General features: G+C 52.0%; 1 protein-coding gene across 1 annotated transcript in view; it reads right to left on the reverse strand.

Moving 5' to 3' along the window:
- LOC148666845 (zona pellucida sperm-binding protein 3-like) overlaps positions 1–15,516 on the reverse strand; it is a 779,162-nt gene that overhangs the window by 78,326 nt on the left and 685,320 nt on the right. The window lies entirely within an intron of this gene.

Below are 15,516 nucleotides of genomic sequence, written 5' to 3' on the forward strand. Positions count from 1 at the left end.
AGTGAGTCTGTATCTCAATACTAATAATACAGTGTGTGATATCCTACCCTAGCCTGAGGAACAGACAGTGAGCCTGTCTCTCAATAAAAATAAAAGAGTGTGTGATTTCCTGTCCCAGCCTGAGGAGCAGACTGTGAGCCTCTCTCAATAATAATAATCCAGTGTGTAATCTCCTGTTCAAGCCCAAGCGAAGACACAGTGAGCCTATCTGTCAATAATAGTAATACAGTGTGTGATCTCCTGTCCCATTCTGAGGAACAGACAGTCAGCCTATCTGTCAATAATAATAATAATATAGTGTGTGATCTCCTGTCCAAGCCTGGGGAACACTGAGGCTGTCTCTCAATACTAATAATACAGTGTGTGATATCCTGCCTCAGCCTGAGGAACAGACAGTGAGCCTGTCTCTCAATAATAATAATACAGTGTGTGATTTCCTGTCCCAGCCTGGGGAACAGTGAACCAGATACTCAATAATAATAATACAGTGTGTGATCTCCTGTCTCAGCCTGGGGAACACTGAGCCTGTCTCTCAATACTAATTATACAGTGTGTCATTTCCTGCCCCAGTCAGAGGAACAGACAGTGAGCCCGTCTCTCAATAATAATAATACAGTGTGTGATCTCCTTTCCCGACCTGAGGAACAGACAGGAGTGAGCCAGTCTCTCAATAATAATAAAGCAGATTATGATCTGCTGTCCCAGCCTAAGGAACAGTCAGGAAAGAGCAGGTCTCTCTATAATAATAATACAGTTTGTGATCTCCTGTCCCAGCCTGAGGAACAGACAGTGAGTCTGTCTCTCAATAATAATTGCGCCTCCTGTCCCAGCCTGGGGAACAGTGAGCTTGTCTCTCAATAATAATAATAATACAGTTTGAACTCCTGTCCCAGCCTGAGGAACAGTGAGCCTGTCTCTCAATAATAAAAATACAATGTGTGATCTCCTGTCCCAGCCTGGGGAACACTGAGGCTTTATCTCAATACTAATAATACAGTGTGTGATATCCTACCCTAGCCTGAGGAACAGACAGTGAGCCTGTCTCTCAATAAAAATAAAAGAGTGTGTGATTTCCTGTCCCAGCCTGAGGAGCAGACTGTGAGCCTCTCTCAATAATAATAATCCAGTGTGTAATCTCCTGTTCAAGCCCAAGCGAAGACACAGTGAGCCTATCTGTCAATAATAGTAATACAGTGTGTGATCTCCTGTCCCATTCTGAGGAACAGACAGTCAGCCTATCTGTCAATAATAATAATAATATAGTGTGTGATCTCCTGTCCCAGCCTGAGAAACAGACAATGAGCCTGTCTCTCAATAATAATAATACAGCGTGTGATCTCCTGTCCCAGCCTGAGGAACAGACAGTGAGCCTGCCTCTCAATAACAAGCCAATGTGTGATCTCCTGTCCCAGCCTGAGGAACAGAGAGTGAGCCTGTCTCTCAATAATAATACAGTGTGTGATCCTCTGTCCCAGCCTGAGGAACAGACAGTGAGCCTGTCTCTCAATAATAATAATACAATGTGTGATCTCCTGTCCCATTCTGAGGAACAGACAGTCAGCCAATCTGTCAATAATAATAATACAATATGTGATGTCCTGTCTCAGCCTGTGGAACAGAGAGTAAGCCAGACTCTCAGTAACAATAATACAGTGTTATCTACTGTCCCAGCATGAGGAACAGTGAGCCTGTCTCTCAATAATAATAATACAGTATGTGACCAACTGTCCCAGACTGAGGAAAAGACAGTGAGTCTGTCTTTCAATAATAATAATACAGTGGGAATTCCTGTCCCAGCCTGGGGAATATACAGTGAGCCTGTCTCACTATAATAATAATACAGTGTCTGATCTCCTGTCCCAGCCTGAGGAACAATAAGCCTGTCAATCAATAATAATACAGTATGTGATGTCCTGTCTCCGCCTGAGGAACAGAGAGTAAGCCTGTCTCTCAATAATAATAATTCAGTGTGGGATCTCCTGTCCCAGTCTGATGAACAGACAGTGAGCCTCTCTCTCAATAATTATAATACAGTGTGTGATCTCCTGTCCCAGCCTGAGGAACAAACAGTGAGCCTGTCTCAAAATAATAATAATACAGTGTGGGATCTCCTGTCCCAGCCTGGGGAACAGTGTGCCAGACTCTCAGTAATATTAATAATAATAATACAATGTGATCTACTGTCCCAGATTGAGGAACAGACAGTGAGCCTGTCTCAATAATAATACACTGTGTGACCATCTGTCCCAGACCGAGGAAAAGACAGTGAGTCTGTCTCTAAATAATTATAATAATACAGTGTGGGATCTCCTGTCCCAGCCTGGGGAACAGACAGTGAGTTTGTCTCTCAATAATAATACAGTGTTATCTCCTGTCCCAGCATGGGAAACAGACAGTGAGCCTGTCTCTCAATAATAATAATACAGTGTGTGATCTCCTGTCCCAGCCTAAGGAACAGTGAGCCTGTCAATCAATAATAATACAGTATGTGATGTCCTGTCTCAGCTTGAGGAACAGAGAGTAAGCCTGTCTCTCAATAATAATAATACAGTATGGGATCTCCTGTCCCAGCCTGAGGTACAGACAGTGAGCCTGTCTCTCAATAATAATATAGTGTGTGACCACCTTCTGTGGTCTGTTTCAAATCCGCCCGCGATGAGACACCGAGGAGAAATGAAGAGCCCCAGTCGCGCTAGAAAATCACCCGGGAAAGAGACCTGCTGGCCCCACTGAGAGGTCGTATCCCACCTCCTCCGCTCTCTGCGAAAAGCAGTATCTTCAGGCCATGACATCCCACCCCTGCCACTCTCTGCGTAAATAAGTATCGTCAGGCCCTGACATCCCACCCCCACCACTCTCTGCGGAAAGCACTGTCGTATAGCCCTGACACCCAACCCTCCACTCTCTGCATTAAGCACTGTCGTATAGCCCTGACACCCACCCCTTCACTCTTTGAATAAAGCAGTGTCGTAAGGCCCTGACATCCCACCCCCGCCACTGTCTACGTAAAGTAGTATCGTCAGGGCCTGACATCCCACTCCCGCCACTCTCTTTGTAAAGTAGTGTCATATGGCCCTGACACCAATCCCTCCACTCTCTGCATAAAGCAGTGTCTTATGGCCCTGAAACCCTCCCCTCCACTCTCTACATAAAGCAGTGTTGTCAAGCCCTGACATCCCTCCCCCGCCACTCTCTGTGTAAAGCACTGTTGTATGGCCCTGACATCACACCCCCACCAGTCTCTGCGTAAAGCACTGCCGTATAACCCTGACACCCACCCCTCCACACTCTGCGTTAAGCTGTGTTGTCAGGCCCTGATATCCCACCCCCGCCACTCTCTGTGTAAAGCAGTGTCATATGGCCCTGACATCACACCCCCACCACTCTCTGTGTAAAGTAGTATCGTCAGGCCCTGACATCCCACCCCTGCCACTCTCTGCGTAAAGAAGTGTCGTATGGCCCTGACATCACACCCCCACCACTCTCTGCCGAAAGCAATGTCGTCAAGCCCTGACATCCCACCCCCACCACTCTCTGTGTAAAGCAGTGTCATATGGCCCTGACATCCTAGCCCCGCCACTCTCTGTGTAAAGCAGTGTCATATGGCCCTGACATTACACCCCCACCACTCTCTGCCGAAAGCACTGTCGTATAGCCCTGACATCCCACCCCTCCACTCTCTGCATAAAGCAGTGTCGTCAAGCCCTGACATCCCACCCCCACCACTCTCTGTGTAAAGCAGTGTCATATGGCCCTGACATCCTAGCCCCACCACTCTCTGTGTAAAGCACTGTCGTATAGCCTTGACACCCACCTCTCCACTCTCTGTGTAAAGCAGTGTCATCTAGCCCTGACATCCCACCCCCTCCACTCTCTGAATAAAGAAGTGTCGTATGGCCCTGACACCCACCCCTCCATTCTCTGCATAAAGCAGTGTCGTCAGGCCCTGACATCCCACCCCTCCACTCTCTGCGTAATGCGGTATTGTCAGGCCTTGACATCCAACCCCCGCCACTCTCTGCGTAAAGCAGACATGTTACAGACATTTACAACAAAGACATATTATAAAATATTGACATATACTGTAGGCGGCTGGAGCATTATTGGGAGACAGACTCACTGTTCCTCAGGCTGTGACAGGAGATCACATACTGGGCTGCCAGATCAACTGAGTTCCCTCCTCCCTCTCCCAGTAGGATTGGGACCCGTTGTGATTGTGGCAGGTGTGGGAACTCTGGGATTAGATTTCTGAATTTTGGGAAGAATGTTTCTCTAATCCCAGAGTATCTGTCACAGTGCAGTAGGAAGTGCACCTCTGTCTCTATTTCTCCCCGCTGGCAGTGGGAGCACAGCCTGTCCTCTCTGGGCAGCCAGGTCTGCCTGTGTCGCCCAGTTTCTATGGTCAGGTTGTGGTCACTGAGCCTGTACTTCGTCAGGGTCTGTTTCTGTTTGTTATTTTTTATTTTGGTCAAATATTCAGCTAGTGTGTATTGTCTGTTTAAGGTTCTGTAGCATTCCAGTTTATGTTGTGTTTGTGTGTGTGTGTCCCAGTGTGTGAGATATTGCTGTTTGATCTGTGCTGTGATGTGGTTGAGTCTGGGTTGTGGTGCTCTAGCAGTGCTGTCCTGAGGCTGGTTAGTGTCGGTGTCACTCACTGCGAGTGTGATTTCAGCAGAGTCTCTGTACTCTTGGGACACTTGACTCACCTGTCTCTCTCTTTCTCTCCCTGTGCTGTCCCTCTCCTGCCCCCTCTCTCCCTCCTCGGACTCCAGCTGGAGGAGGTCCAATCACCACCTCCTGTGAGACAGAAGAAAAAGAAGGTGGGTAATGCTCTGATCCTCTCTTTACTCCTGTCCAGTGTCCAGTCAGTGTGTCTGTATGAACCCCTCTCTCTCTCAGTGCAGTGTTCATGTCCTGGAGTGTCCAGTCCGACTCTTAACGTGACTCTCCTGTCTCTGCTGCAGAATCGCTGGTGCGTCTTTTTAAACTCCCTGAGCTGCGTTTCGGTGGAGACAGATGATCAGGACGAGCCGATGGAGGCGGCGGAGACCGTGGGTCAGGAGAGGAAGAGCGAGGGAGAGGAGGAGCAGGCTGCCGGGAAGGACAAGAAGAGGAAGAGGAGGTGCAGGTGAGCAGACAGGGGGGCGCCGCCCGGTCGTGTCTGTGATTCAAGGAGGAGTTTCCTCTTGCTGTTTGATGTCATGGTGACGTCTGTGTCTGTGTCCCTCACACCTGCAATAACAATATTCTTTCCAGGTTCCTTTCCTGGTTCTGTGCCAGCTAAGATCTGGACTGGACTAGACTGGACTGGACAGGAGCTGAGGGACACCAGACTGGACTGGACTGGAGCCTAGGGAGACCAGACTGGACTGGACCGGAGCTGAGAGACACCAGACTGGACTGCACCGGAGCTGAGAGACACCAGACTGGACTGGACTGGAGCTGAGGGGCCCCAGACTGGACTGGACTGGAGCTGAGAGACACCAGACTGGACTGGACTGGAGCTGAGGGACCCCAGACTGTGCTGGACCGAAGCTGAGGGACCCCAGTCTGGACTGAAGCTGAGGGACCCCAGTCTGGACTGCACTGGAGCTGAGGGGCCCCAGACTGGACTGGACTGAAGCTGAGGGGCCCCATTCTGGACTGGACTGAAGCTGAGGGACCCCAGACCCCAGTCTGGACTGAAGCTTGTAATTTTTGTTCTTTTGTTAAGCATCAATAAAAAAATTAAAAAAAAAATCTGTTTAACTTTTGGTTTTTTCCCTCCCCCCCCCCAAAGTTGCTGCTGGGAGAGGTGTGAGTGGGGCCAGCAGGGGGCGCTCTCACCCTGCGGTCTGTGTGGGTCCTGATGCCCCAGTATAGTGACGGGGGACACTGGACTGTAAACAGGCGCCGTCCTTCGGATGAGACGTCAAACCAAGGTCCTGACTCTCTGTGCTCATTAACAATCCCGGGGTGTTTCTGGAGAAGAGTAGGGGTGTTACCCCAGTATCCTGGCCTGATTCCCCCCCTGGTCTTGACCCATCATGGCCTCCTAATCACCCCCCTCTCTGAACTGGCTCCATCCCTCTGCTCTCCTCCCCACTGGATCCCCCTGACCTGGGAAGAGCTCTGAGTGGAGAGTCCAGATGGATTAATTATTATTATTATTATTCGTGCTGCACTGGGCTTCAGTTCTGGCAGTGAGAGGGGGACTCTGTGATCAGTACAGATACTTATGACTGTATAATAATACACGATAGAAATGGAAAACAGGGTAGAGCTGTAGTCCCTTCGAAACGTTTTGAACTGCCAGAAGAAGTTTTCACAACCCGGACTCGTGAAGGTACAGGTCTTCTCCCATCGTCCGGAGCAAGGTGTATGGTGTCCTGGTGATTTCTCCCGTTTTGAACGGAGTTTAATGTCTTGTTTCTACTTTATTAGAGAGAGGCACTGAACATCCTGTGATGGACTGGTGTCCTGTCCAGGGTGTGTGTGTGTCCTGTGATGGACTGGTATCCTGTGAAGGACTGGTGTCCTGTCCAGGGTGTGTGTGTGTCCTGTGATGGACTGGTGGATCACAATATTAATTCTCCTCCTTGATTCCCTCCTTTATCGCCAGAGTGAAAGCGGGACACGGCAGTAAAAGCTCACCCCTGCGGGTGGTGGTCCTCTCGGCCACACGGGGGCGCTGTGGCTCCACGGGGGGGGGGGGGGTTATGTTCAAGTCCCGCTGGGAATCGCACCGACGCGGCGGAGTTCGTGAACGTCCCAGACACCAAGAAAACGAGAGAGAGAAAAAAGGTCGTTTTCGGGGTTCAAGAAGCAACACCGAGATTCAGGGAGTTTCCCCGCTGAGCTTACTCTGCTGAAAACACGCAGGTTTTATTTTTTTCCCGTGCCCCCCCTCACACAGGCCGTTTCTGTAGCGTGAAGTTGTGTTTTTTTGCGCGGCGGTCGGTGAGGGGTGAAATTTTCTTTTTTCCCACGGTCTGAAACAGAAACGGCCGGGTGGTGTTGTAGAGAGGTCGACGTGCCTGGTTTTCCTCGTCTCCGAAGCCCGTTTTTTGGGGGGGGGTCGTGAGGTCCCACGCAGCGCTCGGAAAAGAAAATGGCGTCTCTTTTCCCCGCAGGACGGGGGGGGGGGGGGGAACCCGTGTTTTTTGGACGTGGCGTGGCCCGAAATTTCCGTCCTTGGCCGCTAGAGGGGGGTGGAGGTTGGTCTTTCTTTGACTTGGGGGTAGGGGGGGTGCTAATTTCACTGAACCAAACCCCACGGAAACCCGTGTTGGACGTGGGGGTGCTGAATGCGCCCTCGACGTGATTTTGTTTTTAAATTCAAGTGCAGCTTTTGTAACCCTTGGGCTGGAAACACCTGGACCCGTTTCCCCTGCCTGTCCGAGGTGGCGACTATCGGGGTCGTACAGGGACACCCGGCTGGCCGCTGAGAGTTGGAAAAATAAAATGTCCACCTAAAAAAAAAACAACCGCGAAAAATGTCGGCCATTTTTGTTTCGCGGCCGAGCCGTGAGCGCGTCGGGGGCGACGTCACAGGGGCGTCACAATGAGCCGCCTGACGTCACAGAGCGGCGGAATCTAGCGGGGGCGGGGGGGGGCGGTGCCGGAGCCCCGTGAGCTCAGAGGAGTGAAGAGAGAGGAGGAGGAAAGGACTATATAGTGCTTTCTAAACACGTGTTTCTTCCAAAAAAGATTCGTGGGTTACTTCGACTTCAATCAAATAATAGTTCCAGCTTCAGATTCACTCTGAAGTATCCCCATGAAATCGGTAAGTCAGTTAAAAATGCCGCTGTCGAGAAATAACAAAATAAGTTGAGAAATAGGTTGTTTTTTTTCCCGTTACTCCACTCTTATGGGTGTGATCGTGCTGTAAAAAGATATTGAGAGGAGGTGCACCTCTACACAGAGAGTGGTGGGGGTGGGGAACAAGCTGCCCAGCCCTGTGGTTGAAGCTGATACCCTGGCTTCTCTCCAGACACAGCTGGGTGAGCTCCTCCAGTCAGGACAGGAGGCTCTTCTGTACACAGAGGGGGGCAGGGGTGGGGAACAAGCCGCCCAGCTGTGTGGCTCCGCCCCCTCCCCTCCCCACTGTGACTCTGCTTGTCTCGGCAGGACGATGCACCGACAGAGATGCCGCATGGCCGTGCACGGTCGCAGCAGGACCCGGGCCCGGCGAGGCGTCGTAAGTCCACCCCTCCCGCCCGCCGTCCAGTGTCCAGCGTCCAGCCCTCCTCCGACTGGCCTCTCCGCCCCCAGCAGCGCTCGCTGTATTATAATAATAATAATAAACTTCACTGATAGAGCACCTTTCACACACATAGCAGCGCAAAGCGCTTGACAGACCAGGTCTCAAGGTAACACCTCCAGACGAGGAGAGACACTTCCAGTGGTGATCTTGACTGAGGACACGCCTCGGCTCAAGAGACAGGGTCGCGTGTCCGAGGAAAACCAAGCTGCAGGTCCATTATGGCCTTCTGAGAGCACAGATTGCCTCTGGACGTCCTACACTCTCACTGGACACACTGTAGAGACTCACCTGTCCGGACTCTCACTGGACACACTGTCCACACTCACCTGTCTGGGCTCTTATTGGACACACTGTCCACACTCACCTGTCCAGACTCTTACTGGACACACTGTACACACTCACCTGTCCAGACTCTTACTGGACACACTGTACACACTCACCTGTCCAGGCGTAGTCTCTGCTCCTCATCCCCCCTGCGTTGTGTCTCCCTCTCTCCCCGCTGGACAGAATCCCGTGGTGTCCCGTGTTTCCCCGAGCTTGTCCAGAAGCTGGAGATGGCGGCCAAGCTGCAGCTGGAGCTCCCGGGGTTGCCCGGCTCGTCCCGCTCGGCTCGTTCCGCTCGGTGTCCCCCCCGTCCTCGCCCGAGAGCCCCCTCCGCTCCCCGCCCCCGGCCCCCCCCTCCGGCCCCCTCAGGCCCCCTCAGGCCCCTGCCCGCCCCGCCCCGCTGCCCCCCCTTCATCCCCGCCATGCCCCTCGAGCCCCCCCTGCTGCCTGGGGCGGTGCCCCTGCCCCTGCCCGTCCTGTCCCCCATCGCCCGCCCGGCCCCGCCAGGCCCCGCCTGGGGCTCCCCAGTGCGGAGGGCAAGGAGAGAGGCTGAGATGTCTGACGAGGCAAGTGGGGCAGAGTCTGTCCGTCTGTCTGTCCCTCTGTCCTTCTGTTCTTTTCTCTGTCCATCTGTCTTTCTGTCCTTTTCTCTGCCTTTCTGTCCATCAGTCCATCTGTCCTTTTCTCTGTCTTTTTGTCTGTCTGTACTTCTCTCTTTCTGTCTTTCTGTCCTTCTGTCTGAGTCTCTCCATGTCTCCCTGCTCTATGTCTGTCCTGCGTTGTCCCAGCTGGGCCTGTCTCCCCGGCTCTCTGCCTTCAGCTCTGTTCGCCGATGTCCCACCAGCCCGTCTCTCTCTCAGCCTGTCTCTTGACTTGCAAGAGGAAGAGGAGGTGGAGACAGCTCCTTCGGCAGGAGAGAGGAAGGAGGTCAGTGCTGGTCCCACCCTGCCCCCTGTCCTGTCTGTGGTGGAGTTTTGCCGTCTTGTCTGTCCCTGGGTCTCAGTGTCTCTCTCTCTTTCAGCCCTGTCTGTCAGTGTCTCTCTCGGCCTGCTGTCTGCCTGTCCCTGCCTCTCTGTCTCTCTCTCTTTCAGCCCTGTCTGTCAGTGTCTCTCTCCTCCTCCTCTCTGTCCTCAGTGTGTCTCCTTCCTCCTCTCTGTCCTGTGGTGTCCAGGCAGTGTGTCTCTCTCCTCCTCCTCCTCTCTGTCATGTGGTGTCCAGTGGGTCAGTATTAGTGGGCTACACCCAGGCTCACTCACTGCGAGTGTGATCTCAGCAGAGTCTCTGTGCTCTTGGGACACTTGACTCACCTGTCTCTCTCTTTCTCTCCCTGTGCTGTCCCTCTCCTGCCCCCTCTCCCTCCACGGACTCCAGCTGGAGGAGGTCCAATCACCACCTCCTGTGAGACAGAAGAAAAAGAAGGTGGGTAATGCTCTGATCCTCTCTTTACTCCTGTCCAGTGTCCAGTCAGTGTGTCTGTATGAACCCCTCTCTCTCTCAGTGCAGTGTTCATGTACTGGAGTGTCCAGTCAGTGTGTCTGTATGAACCCCTCTCTCTCTCAGTGCAGTGTTCATGTCCTGGAGTGTCTAGTCAGTGTGTCTGTATCAACCCCTCTCTCTCTCAGTGCAGTGTTCATGTACTGGAGTGTCCAGTCCGACTCTTAACATGACTCTCCTGTCTCTGCTTCAGAAGCGCTGATGCGTCTTTTTGAAGTCCCTGTCAGTGGAGACAGAAGATCAGGACGAGCCGATGGAGGCGGTGGAGACCGTAGCTCAGGAGAGGAAGAGCGAGGGAGAGGAGGAGCAGGCTGCCGGGAAGGACAAGAAGAGGAAGAGGAGGTGCAGGTGAGCAGACAGGGGGGCGCCGCCTGGTCGTGTCTGTGATTCAAGGAGGAGTTTCCTCTTGCTGTTTGATGTCATGGTGATGTCTGTGTCTGTGTCCCTCACACCTGCAATAACAATATTCTTTCCAGGTTCCTTTCCTGGTTCTGTGCCTGCTAAGATCTGGACTGGACTGGACTGGACTGAATTGGACTGGACCGGAGCTGAGATGACTGGACTGCAGCCTAGGGACACCAGACTGGACTGGACCGGAGCTGAGAGACACCAGACTGGACCGAAGCTGTGCTGGACCGAAGCTGAGGGACCCCAGACTGGACTGGACAGGAGCTGAGGGACACCAGACTGTGCTGGACCGAAGCTGAGGGACCCCAGTCTGTGCTGGGTCGAAGCTGAGGGACACCAGACTGTGCTGGACCGAAGCTGAGGGACCCCAGTCTGTGCTGGGCCGAAGCTGAGGGACACCAGACTGTGCTGGACCGAAGCTGAGGGACCCCAGACTGGAAAGCACTGGAGCTGAGGGACACCATACTGGACTGGACTGGAGCTGAGGGGCCCCAGACTGGACTAGACTGGAGCTGAGAGGCCCCAGACTGGACTGGACCAAAGCTGAGGGACCTCAGGCTGTGCTGTACCGAGGCTGTGCTGGACCGAAGCTTAGGGACCCCAGTCTGGACCGAAGCTGAGGGACCCCAGTCTGTGCTGGACCAAAGCTGAGGGACCCCAGACTGGACCGAAGCTGAGGGACCCCAGTCTGTGCTGGACCGAAGCTGAGGGACCTCAGACTGGACCGAAGCTGAGGGACCCCAGTCTGTGCTGGACCGAAGCTGAGGGACCCCAGACTGTGCTGGACCGATGCTGAGGGACCCCAGTCTGGACTGAAGCTGAGGGGCCCCAGACTGGTCTGGGCTGAAGCTGAGGGGCCCCAGACTGGACTGATGACCTTTTGTTAAAAAAAACCTGTTTAGCTTTTGGTTTTTTCCCTAAGGTTGCTGCTGGGAGAGGTGTGAGTGGGGCCAGCAGGGGGAGCTCTCACCCTGCGGTCTGTGTGGGTCCTGATGTCCCAGTATAGTGACGGGGAACACTGGACTGTAAACAGGCGCCGTCCTTCGGATGAGACGTCAAACCGAGGTCCTGACTCTCTGTGCTCATTAACAATCCCGGGGTGTTTCTGGAGAAGAGTAGGGGTGTTACCCCAGTGTCCTGGCCTGATTCCCCCCCTGGTCTTGACCCATCATGGCCTCCTAATCACCCCCCTCTCTGAACTGGCTCCATCCCTCTGCTCTCCTCCCCACTGAGAGCTGCTGTGTGCTGAGCGGACTGGAGCATCATCCAGGTAGGGGCTGCACACTGGGGGGGCTGGAGGGGATCCCCCTGACCTGGGAGGAGCTCTGAGTGGAGAATCCAGACTTATTAATTATTATTATTATTCGTGCTGCACTGGGCTTCAGTCCTGGCAGTGAGAGGGGGACTCTGTGATCAGTACAGATACTCATGACTGTCTAATAATACACGATACAAATGGAAAACAGGGTAGCGCTGTAGTCCCTTCGAAACGTTTTGAACTGCCAGAAGAAGTTTTCACAACCCGGACTCGTGAAGGTACAGGTCTTCTCCCTTCGTCCGGAGTAAGGTGAGAGGTCACCCCCTCGGGGCGCAGTATCCCCGATGCACCCCCCCACCACCACCCAAAACGACACACACTTCTGTGACGATTGGGAGACCCCGGTTCGACCAGCCCCTGCGGTGGAGGAAACGACCCGCTGGAGAGAACACGCAGACTCCACACAGAAGGGTCACCTTGGCATTTATTCCAACAGCAAAACACCAGAGAGAAATGGTCTCCGAAAGATAAGCGCACACCGGGAAAAACACGACGGGGTCATTACAAATGGGAATAGGAGTCCTTTTTTTCTTTTCCGGACGTCAGTTGTATAGTGTCCTGGTGATTTCTCCCGTTTCGAACGGAGTTTAATGTCGCGTTTCTACTTTATTAGAGAGAGGCACTGAACTTTGGGGAACGTGACATCCACCCAGTATTACTAGTAGGTTGATAAATATGTTCTTCCCCCCCCCGTATGATACCTCGCGAAATATAACGATGGCCAACTCCTTAAGTCGAAATTTAAACCCTTCTCACGCTACAAGACAGTCCGTCAACATCGCCGCGGCCCGAAGCGCGACCTTCGGTATGACGTTGGCGGAAAAGGGGGTAGGGTAAGTACGTCACAGCCGGGGGAAGCCCCTATCACGTGAGACGGGTGCGGCGGGCGACGAGCCTCCGGGGGCGAAGAGAAGTTGATTTGCGTGGGGTGTGGAAACACTACACGACCGGGCAAGCGAGCCGTTTTTTTTTTGTTTTGTTTTTTCCAGAACATCAGAACAACCGCAGAGATGACCATCGATCCACCTCCAGACGTTTCCTTTTTTGTCCTCTTTGGCCCCCAAAATAAAAAAAAAAACTGGGATCCATCGTGGCGTTGCCAAATTAAAACGTCAACCACTTTTCGGGCTTTTGTGCTGTCCATGATGAAACCGTCATGGTTGTGTAAGCATACGTTACGTCACAGACCGGCGGCGCTCGGACGTGAGGAGTGTCGTTACGTTTTTGAAATGGCACGTCAGACAAGATCTCTGACAAGATCTCCGAAAAACCCAAACCTGTAAGATTCAATTTCAATTCAGTTTTTGTATATAGCGCCTTTCACAACAAGAATGCCCCAAGGCCCCGAACAAAGGAGTTGTTCCACACCCCTGCCACCCTCTGTGTACAGTAGAGCCCCCTGTACTGACTGGAGGAGCTCACGCAGCTGTGTCTGGAGAGAAGCCGGGGTATCGGCTTCAACCACAGGGCTGGGCGGCTTGTTCCCCACCCCCACCCCCTTCTGTGTACAGAAGAGCCTCCTGTCCTGACTCCAGTAGGAAATGTCACCTGGAGGCAACACACCGGCTTCTTTTAACAGATCACCTCTGGAATCGGGAACAACGGAGCTGTGTGCGGCCATCTGTACGGAGGGGTTCAGCACGGGGGGGCTCCGTGCTCGGGTCTGGACCCGGGGTGGGGGGGACTGTCTGTGTGGAGTCTGCATGTTCTCCCTGTGGTCTTCGGGTCCAAAGACAGGCTTTTGGGCTAATTGGCTTCTGGGAAAACTGGCCCTGGTGTGTGTGTGTCCTGTGATGGAGTGCTGTCCTGTCCAGGGTGTGTGAGTGAGTGTGTGTTTGTCATGTGATGGACTGGTTCCTGTCCAGGGTGTGTGAGTGTGTGTGTCTGAGTGTCCTGTGAGGGACTGGTGTCCTATCCAGGTTGTGTGTGTGTGTCCTGTGAGGGACTGGTGTCCTGTTCAGGGTGTGTGAGTGTGTGTGTGTGTCCTGTGAGCAACTGGTGTTCTGTCCAGGGTGTGTGAGTGTGTGTGTGTCCTGTGATGGACTGGTGTCCTATCTAGGGTGTGTGTATGTCCTGTGATGGACTGGTGTCCTGTCCAGGGTGTGTGAGTGTGTGTGTCTGTGTGTCCTGTGATGGACAGATGGTACCAAGCCTGGACACCCATGAGACACTGGCTTCCTCAGAAGACTCTCACGGAGGGCACACTGTCCCTAACCCGGGTCCAGAAGAAACTACAGTGATCTATAATTCCTGCGCCTCGGAAGAGTGTATGACCTCTATGTTCGGCGCCCGCGCCCGCGGACCGGCGGTTCTGCGTCGCGCTCCGCAGCTCGAGCTTCGGTTCGAGGCAGGGCGGGAGGGAGCCGATGTGGCCTCGGCGCCATCTTTGCTGGTGAGTCAATTGTGACCGTTGCGGTACAATAAACCATCAATAAACCTTTTCCCACCCCGTCCAGTATTTCTGTCGCGGCCTACGTCCCTTACAATCGACAAACTATAAAAAAAACAGTAGCCCTTCGCAACATTACACGCCATTCTTTTTTATTTTAAACGTCCGCTAGATACGCAGGTGGCTCGATACCTGTCTTATCCTCTCCGGCGTCTTTATACCGGCAAGTGAATTTTATTTGGGGTCCCTCAGAACTGTGACAGAAATGTCAGTGAACCACAATAAAAAACGAAACTTTTTTTAAAGGCGGTGAATGGATTTCCTGAGTAACCGTGTAGCGACTAACGTAAGGAAAAAAAAGTTGTCTTTCCCTACGAAGACGTTTTGGTACAGGACTTTCTTTAAATATCAGTTGTGCATAGCGTTTTACAAAACGTTGATGATGATCTTGGAGATAATTGCAAAGGAAAATTGAGATAACTACCAAAACGTTACGTGTGAAACGACAGGACAGAACTTTGAACCCACAAAGAAACAAAGGTATGAAATATTGCCTCGTCATGGGGGGTTGATAATTGTAGTAAGTGTTCCTAATTTTCGTAAAGAAATGTATATTATGGGAGTCACACGTGAGATTTAGTGTATATACGTTTCATATTGTGCATATATACGGGGTTAAAAAGTGGAATGAGTATGATTATAAACTCGTGTGTCCTATAATCAGATAATTTTTGAACAAGCTTTGATTAGACAGGTGAAAAACAACATCAGATCCTTTTTTTAAATATATTCTCACGTCTGAATATCAGCTTCTTCCCTCTGGCCAACATTTCAGGGCTCCCAGGTGTAGATCCCAAATTGAAACAAATATTAATTTGTTACCCAGTTAAACAGTTAATAGAAGTGAGTGACCAGGGTAAATAAAGGTGGGTCAGTGTAAACTGTTTATTCTGGACCAGACTTCGTCATGTGTGATATGTCATGACTTCTTATATTAAGTTCTACATCTGTAATAGATGTGATGTGTGTCCATAAAAAGGTTTCTCCAGGGGAAAATCAAGTTGGTTTTAAAACCGTGTTTCCTTTTTAGGGTACGTTTGCATTCCAAGTGTGGGGTTTTTGCCTTTTTATCATATTTTGGATGTGAATCCGTGGTATTTTTGCTGAGACAAGTTGCCTTTCTTATACGTGGAGGGATCTGCTCTTGAGATGTCCGCTTGGTCCATTTCTGAGCTCAGTATAAGGTGTAGAAAGCATGACTGTCATCATAACCCGCCTCTCACCCAGGTGTGGAATAATGTTGTGACTATTGCTTCAGCAATAACATGCTGATTGCAT

Source organism: Lepisosteus platostomus, chromosome 5, assembly GCF_059453375.1.
Source record: "Lepisosteus platostomus isolate fLepPlt1 chromosome 5, fLepPlt1.hap1, whole genome shotgun sequence".
Lineage (NCBI taxonomy): Eukaryota > Metazoa > Chordata > Actinopteri > Semionotiformes > Lepisosteidae > Lepisosteus > Lepisosteus platostomus.